We start from the raw sequence: 9,918 nt of genomic DNA on the forward strand, positions 1-9,918 counted from the left end.
TTATATTAATTATATTATATTTATTATATAATATGTGGGGGGGCACTACAACTGATGATGCAGGCCTATAATCCTAGCTACACAAGAGGCTGAGGCAGAATTGCAAGTTCAAAGTCTGCCTGTACTATAAAGCAAGTTCGACACAAGCCTAGACAACTAAGAAACTAAGCAAGACTTTGTCTCAAAAGAAAAAGAAAAAAAAAATTCACTGGGAATATAGCTTAGGTGGTAGGGCACTTACCTAACATGTGAGCCCAAAGTTCAACCCATAGAATCACTGTCCCTCCAAAATAAATAATAAATAGGAGAATATTGATGAATAACTGACTTTTTCATTCCATTCCTAGGTCAAAAAGAAGTAAATGTAAACTCAACTCTTAAAAATAAATTCATAGCTGTCTTCAGTGCCAACATCTGCTTTCTGTTGACACCTGAAATAGGCCTTTCACGTCACTGTAGTCAAAACTTCATTTTGAATATACTTTCTTCCTCCTTTATACAAACCTATATTTAAATCCAATTCCAAAATACTACTCTAATAAAAGTAATAATAATTATGTATTAATCTGTTTTATCAAAGGAATTTTTATCCAGACACCTATGCAGTCCTATGTGGGTCTAAACTGTGAAATATTTTTTAGCAGTAGTACTTAGGTAGAATAATAAAAAAAATTATTCTTTTTTTTTTATTCCAAAGAAAGGCAATTTTTAAAACATTTTTCCATAAATAACTTGAAGCAGGTTACAAATAAAAATATATACAAAATGAAGTTTGGGGGGGGGAATAGGAATAAGAAATCAAAGACCAAAGGGTTTTCCAACATGGGGTCAACTTTGGTGGAATAATGAAGGCTTCCATTAGCTCTGTTCTTTTTTTGAAAGTCCTAATGAGTTTATTGGGCTTGCTGACAGAGCATAGGGCGGGGGATTATTTACAGAAGAGTGAGAGCCCCCCCCCACTTATGGCTGCTCTGGAAAGTCTACACTCAAATATAGATCCTGTGACTTCCTGACAGCCACACAAAATGACGAGCATGGTACCTCATGGCTCTTGGCTTCTATATCCTTAGCCCCTCCCCCACATGTGGCTATGGTCGACTGACTGGGTGGGAGAGGTAACTGACTCCCCTCTTGACTCCTTGACAAGCATGGGAAGGAGGTGTGACTATAGCTTGCCAGCACAGTGGTCAGAGGACACTTCCAAGTAACACTCCACCCCTTCCTCTGGCTCTTACATTCTTTCTGCCAACCTCTTCCACAAAAGTCCCTGAGCCTTGGAGGGGGTGATAGGTGTGAAATGACCTTCTTCCCATTTATTTTTATTTATCACATTTTATTTAAACTTTATTCAGTTAAATATGCTTGTATAATAAAATAATAATAATAAAAAAACTTTAACTGTTAAACAGGTCATTTAAAAACTAGTATACCTAAACCAATATAAAAATTGAATCTTTGACCACTACAGTTAAATCTTTTCTCTGTCCCCTGCAGGAGCCTATTTCAGGTTAGAAGCTGAAAAAGAAAGCTCAGATGCTCCTAGGGGAATCATCCACATTTTTTTGTTGCTCCAACTAACTTCAGTTCTGACTTCTACAAAGCTAGGGATGAAGGTGGGCATGGACAGGAGGAACAGCAGAAAAAGAAGTTCCTACCTAGCAGGCTTCACATACTCTGTGACCTTTGAGCTAAGGTTAATTCCCTGAGTGTGGAAGTGGGCATGTGTGTGTGAGAGAGTGTGTCTGAGTGTGTGTATGTACATGCATGTGTGTGTGACTGTGTAGGTGTGTGTCTGAGTGTTTGTATGTACATGCATGTGAGTGTGTGTGAGTGTATATGAGTGTGTGTGTGCACACGCATGTGAACACATTTGTGGCTGGAATTCCTATCCATTGCTAGGAGTTCATCACCTCAATTTCCTTGACAGTTTTCTTTCCTCTGACTCCCCCTCCTCAGAGTTGCTTCACATGGCCTTTCACTTTTGATGTCCTATTGCCTTTCTAGTTCTTTCTTATGACCTGAGTTCTTACTTGTGGCTAATATTTAATCCACAGGAAATCTTCACGTACTGTTTCAGGAAAACTCCTAGACTTGAGAGCTTGTCCAGTGTACCAATATCTTTTCCTCCTGCTCCATACCTAGAGCAGCTGTGCAGCTGTCCTTCCCTCCACCTCCATGTTTCCCACACTAGAGACAGAATCAGCCAGTGTGATGATGCTGGCTTCTTTGATACTCTCAGTACACAATACTGTGTTTACTTCCTTAGATGTCTGCTGTTTCCCACTTGGCTATGAAGCCCAGGACTTAGTCAAGAGCCAGGTACAAGTGCTCTAACAGATGCTTGTTGAATGTACACATTTAGTAACATATTCTCAATAAAAATTATTATGATTTTTTACAAGAACAAAGAGGTGTATTTTTATTAAGACGGCAATTATACAGATTTAGTGTGATGTTTTCATACAGTCATACATTATGCACTGATAGTATCCATCCACTCTTCCTCCTCCCAGGGCTCATGTCCCTTTGCCCTGTCCCTAAACACCCTTTTTAATTTCTTTCAGAAAATAAAAAAGTTATAACTCCGTATATAACTTTAAAAGATGTTTTATATGGAGAATCCTATTTAAAGACTTACACAAATCAGTATCTAGGACTAATTTAAGATTTGTAAAATATTTATCTATCTCCCTGACTAGAATTAGCTCTAGTAGGACAGTGATATCTTTTAGATATTTTTAAGCCAATCTATAATAATAAATGTAACATGCAAAAATGTTTAATATATATTTAATGAATGAAGAAACCCTATTCTACTTTTTAAATGTAACCAGTAGGTACCTTCCATACTGAAATATTAATGTAATTTCTACCCTCCATATGTTTCCCATGCTGTTTAAAAATAAGAATTGTTACATTTTTAATTTCAATCCACAAATTACACTTTATTCCTGAAGGCATTTTTTGATTTCAAATAAATAACTTCATATAAATATTTTAAAATATGCCATTAAAAAGTGACATCAATTCAGTGAAAGAAATCTTTCGGTGTCTGCTACTTTCAAGGCATTGAGCAATGTACTGAGGTCAGAGAGAAGAGTAAGTTTCTACCGCTGCCCTAAGAACATATAAGAAACATGTGCCAATGTAACACAATAACAGAAAAGTTTAACAACTCAGCCTTTAGGGCAAGAGATTCATAATACTTCTGTTTGAAATAACTGTAGAAAGCATCATGGAAACTTTACATATTTTTCCTGGATGCTGAAAACTTGTTCAGACCTCAGGAGCAGGAAACCACTACTCTAAGCCTGTGCAGAGGTGGAAAAGGCCTGGGATTTCCTTATATGATCTGGCTTAGTTAAAGGGTAGGGCATGGGGAGGGTCAGTGTAGAAATGGAATAATGGCTAAAATTTCTCCTGTAGGCAGGGATAAACCTGTAAAGACATTTGAGCAGGGGAAGCTGGAAGCACAATATGAAGATAAATATGAGGAAATAAAGGTTGGGGGCGTAGGGAGATGAGCTGGCAGGTCGTGGCAACACTCCAGGTGAGAGGTAATGATGGCCTAAACTAGGGCAGTGGCGATGGGAATAGGAAACAAGAAATGAATCTAATAGACATGAAGATGAATAGTGCCTTGTAGGTAGGAATTAGCTGTTGGGTAAGAAACCCCAGCCAAAAGAATTAAGCTAATCATCTTTCTTCTTCAGCAATAGAAAAGGGCATGATATAGCAAGTCTCTTGTTCAATAAAGAGAAAAGGGGACTATTTTTAAAGGCTGCTTTTTGGGAACTTGTGTCAAAGAAAACTGTGTCTACCTAGAAGGCCAGTGGAGGTGACATACAGATGTAATGCCAGCCTTTAGAGGCAGAGGTAAAAGGATCAAGAATTTGAGACCAGTCCGAGTTATATAGTAAGACCCTGTCTCACAAAACAGAGCAAAACAAGACAATACAAAGCCCCTGAAACAAGACAGATGAAACTAGTATGTTCTTTGCAGCTGCAATTTGATACCATTTTTTGACAGTCACCACTGTCTTTCCTTGGGGTTCTGAAAAGAGCCACTTGCAGGTCTGTGTGACTGTTGTCATCATCTACCTGGCTATAGCAAAACTAAATCTAAAAAGGCAAATCTGGGGTCTTATCCTCTGCTTATAACTCTACAAAGATCTCCCATTGCTCTTGAGATAGTCAAAACACTGTTCATATGGTCCACTGTGGTCCCTATATGTGTCCATCTTGAATGTCTCACCCTTTCTCCTCACCCTTTTTGTTCCATTCAAACAAAAATCCTTAGTATCCTTACCTTATTTCTCCCTCAGCCTCTCCACAGCATTACAACTTCCCAGTGTACTGGTTCTCTCCTTTTCCTCCTCGAGGCTGATTTATTTAAGATCTACCTCCATTCTGACCTCCTATAAGTCGGTTGGTTCTTCCTGGAATGCATGCTTCATTCTCCCTCTATTCCCTTCATAACATTTGACATTTTATCCCACTACTGCAGTGCTGAAAACACTGAGATCAGGCCCGCTTATTCACAGCTGTATCTCTGTTACCAGAAGAACAAGTACCACACAACAGAAGATCAATAAATATTTATTGAATAAACAGAGTAGTGGTTAATTAAATCATACCATGGTTCATTTTATTCATTATTAAATTCTGGCTATTGGATTGAGAATTCTTTTAGCCATACAATTCCTATAAGTAAACATTGCCAATAAGAAAGATAGAATTGAGCATCCCAAGTGTGAAGTAGTAACCAGTTTTACTCAAAAGACAATTGAGTCCTAGCTATAAATGCTAATTACTGTCTAATTAGTAAGGTTAGTAATAACAGTGGCAGAATATGTTTCTTTATTCTTCAACCACAACTCTGCAAACATTTTACCTTTTCACCCAAGGTATGAATAATGGAAAATAGAGAAAAATAAGTATAAAAACTGAAAACTTGAGTAAATTTTTCAAAAATATCTAATTCCAGGCAGATTTCCTCCTCCTTAATTTTTTTTTAAGAATAAAACCACATTTAAGACATTTTTATAGAAGAGGATTCATAAATCTCATTTCAGAACACTAATTCCTACTAGTACCAGTAAATGACACCCCAAGGTATTCTAGGTAATGTTAACTCTGTCACAATACTTCTAAAAGTAAAGTGATGTTTTTCACATACTTATTTTCTACAGTATTCTTAAGGACAACCTGAAGGATACTGTGAACCTTAACTCTTATCAAATCCTTACTTATTCACTGTTCTAGGCACTGTTCTATTTGTTTTAATTATGTGAAACCTTTTCCTCCTCCAATAAAGCCCTAGGATGCAGATATTATGATGTTCATTTTACAAAGGACAAAACTAAAGCACATGTTACAAACGCAGGGTGTAGCTACGATGTAGACCTACCATTTGAATCCAGAGCTTATAAACTTGACCAAATAACTGTACCACCTCTTTTGTGAAAGCATCTCAAAAGTATACTACAAAGTAGGCCCCTAAAATTGAAATAACTATCTTATATTCCTTTATTTGAATATGAAAAGTAAAAAATAAATAAATAGGAAAGCTGTTCTGGGATTTTTTTAAAACTTGGTGTAGTCAAAATTGGTGTAAGTCAACATTTTAATATTATTGAAAAGAACAAGTTTAACTGCTTGTATTTCTTATTTTTATATAACATCTGATTTCAGTAGCTTCAGGCAGTTGAAGTTAAAGGAACCAATTCTAATGCTTTATTTATTTATCTTTACCTGATTTGGCATGTGAGTGTGTGTGTGTGTGTGTGTGTGTGTGTGTGTGTGTGTGTAGTTGGTCTCCAATATTTGTCTACTATAAGAAAATGGTTTCATTTTATTAAAAAGGAAAAAATGAGAGAATTAAAGCAATAAAGAAAAATTCACATTCATTGTTAAGGTCAAGAAAAAAATTCTGATTTCTTTTTGTAGAAGAAAAGAAAATAATTGACTGCTTGCTCAGCAGCACACATACTAAAATTGTAACAATACAGAGAACATCAACATGGCCCCTGCACAAGGATGACACATACATTTGTGAAGGTCCATATTTTTCTTCCTCATGGAACAGAGGGTGACGAACACAGAAAGCCACAACTGGTCAAAGTACAGAGAATAAGAGACTGCCTAGTGTGTGTCTTGGATAGGACTCATATTAAACTGCAGGGCAGCTCTTGTTGGGAGCCAGCTGTGGGAGGCTCAGGGCGGCTGTGGGGGGCTCTCCCTTTCTTCGCGGGTCATTGGCCACCAGCCCATGAGGGCAGGGAGAGCAGAAGCGGCGAACAGGGTCAGAATGGCCAGTGGGCGCTGACGGAAGACAGCTCTTCCAGGGAAACTGATCACAGGCTGGTCCCAGGCACGTGAAACAGCAATGACACAGCTCCAGGCAATAAGAACAGCTCAGCTCCAGGCAGTGATACAGCTCCATTTATTAGTGGGAAAAGTAGAGAATTTATAGCGTGGAGGAAGTAGCAAAAGCCTCAGTTGATAGGTGCTCATAGTATGCTTTATTTACATGTGGCAGTGGGCTTCTGTCTTCCAGACTGTCAGACAGTGCCTGATTATCATATAGAAAAAACCTGCAGGTAGTTTTTACTTCAGGTAACTATGCTAAAGGCCATGTTTTCAGATAAGGTCAGGCATCCGTGGTTGGCAGCACTTCAAGGTGAACCAGGAAGAGAGCAGGAGGCCCCCTGCTGAAAAGGGGAGTTTTTCCATTTGGCGCCGAGCCCCTCAGGGCTATCCGGACATGGAGAAACTGTAACCCTAACAGCAGGGTTCCCCAACATTAAACCTCACCCACCCAGGGCTCAGAGACCATTGAGGAAGAAGGAGCAGAAAGAGTATAAAAGCCAGGGTTGGTGCATGACCATAAGGAAACAGAGTCCTACCAGCTCCTAGAACTTGGCTCATATGAACTTACATCAATGGTGTCAGCATGCACAAGACCTATGAAAACTCAACCAGATAAAACCATCATAGAGCTGAAGAAATGTGCAGGAGGCCCAAACATTAGCCAAGGGACTACTGGCAGCTGATCACTACTGCGTGAGGGAGAGTTCTTTAAGGGAGTGCTTGCTTGATAGGCTGAACACATTCCAGTGGATGAATTCACACCAAGGGACATCTGGGGACACAAACGACTCAATAGCCTAACGTATATGACAGAATGCACAAAATCCTGTAGGCGGGCCATGGGGGGGTGGGTACAGATAAGGGACAAGGTTTAAATATGATCAAGATGTATTGTACAAAATGCACAAAAAAATTCAATAAAAAACATACATTGATAAAAAGACAAAAAAAAATAGTAGTTGATACATGGATGAAGTCATTGGCTAGGACAGGAACCTGTTCTACTTTGCTGCTTGTCCTGTCCATTTATTCCAATAGGTATATTTGCCTATAGCTAGTCCTTGAATTGATTTATTAAGCTGAGTTTACAAGCCAAAAAGGAAGAGGACCTGAGGAGATAATTACAGGAATACAAATCAAGAGAGATAACTTTGAAAGAATAATTTTTTTTCTTGAAACTGACCTTAAATCCCTAAGAGGAGAAAGGAACAGCTTAAAGCAACCTTTCTCTCTATTCAGAAGTGATTATGAATTAATCGTGCAGTTTATCTGAATTCTGCTTTTCCATGTATCCTAGGAAAAGATTTCTGGCAGAATGGGAAATTTTGCTTTTTTGTAATATAAATTCAATATCTAGAGATCATTTTTAACACTACATGGGCTCACTGGAAAGTCCTGATTCTCAAAACAAACACAGAGGGAAAAGCAGACAAAATAATCCATCCACAAAAAGAGAACAGGAAAAGAAATGTTTGAAAGTTTTTTGATAATTTGGTTTTAAACAAGCCCCCCTCAAAGCCCCTAGCTGACATCAGAAGTCTGATTATAAAATCAAAAATTGCTGATCAATGATGATGTACAAGGCTGTGGTACATACGGCTTCAGTAATTGATCTGATTCTAAGAGCACTTAGGTACAAATTTTGTCTTTCTTTGACAAAAAAAGACTGTCATTAACTGGGCTGTGTGGCTATAGCAAAGAAGAAATATGAGCATTTGCTGCTAAACTTCAACAGCACTAGTTATCAGTTTTGATAGTCTAAATGAAAGCCTAGAATTCCAACTTAAATTGTTACGTGTGTGCATACCACTGCAATTAACTAGTTAATACTGCCTTTACAGTGCTAATATTATAGTTTCTTTCATGTAGTCATGCCATGTGTTACTCATCCATTCCAAAGAGATAACTTAAGCACGCATCTCAAGGTTGACACTATGGTAGACAATGAGTATAGAATGAAAATCAAAGCAAAAAATAAAAACACACTCAAAAACCCCCTTCCCTTAAAGATCTTCATTCGCAATTTTAAAACTGTATATTCTAAGATTAAGAAAAAGAAGTATGGATGCCATCATGGTCTTTTTATGTACTATTTTCAGACAAAGATGAGTAATGTCTGCATGGGAATGGACCTCCTTGGGCATCCCTGAAATGGTGAATGAAGGCCAAAGAGTTCTGCCCTGTTAGAGTGGTGACTCTTAAAGGAACCCTGGGAATGGAGTCCTTAGTAGCTTATCACATGTAAAAGTGCTTCTGATTACTTTAACTTAGTTATTTTGGTTCCCCCATCTGTTCTTCCCAGAAATAATTACTAAGCTCCTTCTAAATGTGTCAGACAGTGTAGTATGTGCTAGGAATATATAGATTTGACCTCAAAATAGTTCATAGTCCACTTGGGTAGGAGCTAGAAGAAATAAACTAGGTATAATATTCACTTGTTGATTATCATAACTTCATGATATTTAAAAAGTCCAAAAGATGCTCACTGATATCTTCACTAAGAGAAGCATATTTTATGATGTTCTGTTATTAAGATTCAAAAGAAATTGTGAAAATGAAACATTTTTTAACAATTTCAAAAATAAAAATGTATTTTGAATCAAGTGACACTGGAACTCATAGATGAGATCTATCAAACTGTTCATAAATAAAAGATATTTTGCTTGTCAATGTTATTCTCAAGTTAATTACAAGATGTGTTTTCTAAATGACGTCCAATCATGAAACCAGCCAATAAGTCAAATAAGGTTAGAAACCACCATCAGATAGTATATTGACTTACTATGTATCATAATTCTTACATAAAGAATAATAAATGTTTTCTTTTCACAGTTCAATATTTCAATAGTTGAAATATAATTCAATATTTTTTACACATTTTATGTAACCTTTTCCAAAAAGCTGGTTTTATACTCATGCTGAATCTTATAACAAATGAGATCAGAATAAAAGAAACATATTATTGCAAGAATATCACCTGTCTATCTTATAAAACATATTTTCCAAAAGTTGTAAACATTTAACCTAACTTTTAAATGATGTTTTGCCACAGATAGAAAGACAAACGCTCTTCCTTCATATTTTTAAAAGTCAGCATACATGATTTCAAAAGGCCTCAGGGCTGGGGAGACAGCTCAGTCAATAAAGAGCTTGCCTTGTAAGCATAAGGACCTGAGTTCTGTCCCCAGAACCCAATTTAAAAAGCCAGGCATGCTGGGCCACATTTATTATCCCAGCACTGGGGAAGTAGAAACAGGTGGATCCCTGAGGCTCACTGACCAATCAGCCAGATTAGCCTACTTGGTGAATTCCAAACCAATGTGAGACACTGTCTCAAAAAACAGGTTGATACTTTATATTCATACTCAGGTACTAAGGATCCAAGTGTAACCGACTGTGACTAGTAATAATCAGATACATAGAGATTAAAGACACATGTGCAAACATCTAAGTGTTAGTAGCATTAAAAATGTAGGAAACAGCATATTTTAAAATGAAATGGAGATCTTCTTTAAAGGGTAAAAACTCATTCAATTTTCCGTCTCA

At 37.3% G+C, this 9,918-nt stretch overlaps 1 protein-coding gene and 1 non-coding gene across 3 annotated transcripts in view; both read left to right on the forward strand.

Annotated features, from left to right (window-relative positions):
• The window catches only part of Grm3 (glutamate metabotropic receptor 3), a 277,529-nt gene that overhangs the window by 14,596 nt on the left and 253,015 nt on the right, over window positions 1-9,918 (forward strand). The window lies entirely within an intron of this gene.
• Window positions 5,969-6,074, forward strand: LOC115068317. Its single transcript, XR_003847685.1, has one exon. It is a non-coding gene; the product is annotated as a U6 spliceosomal RNA (small nuclear RNA).

This window comes from Nannospalax galili, unplaced genomic scaffold, assembly GCF_000622305.1.
Source record: "Nannospalax galili isolate Female #2095 unplaced genomic scaffold, S.galili_v1.0 scaffold85, whole genome shotgun sequence".
NCBI classification, from domain to species: Eukaryota; Metazoa; Chordata; class Mammalia; order Rodentia; family Spalacidae; genus Nannospalax; species Nannospalax galili.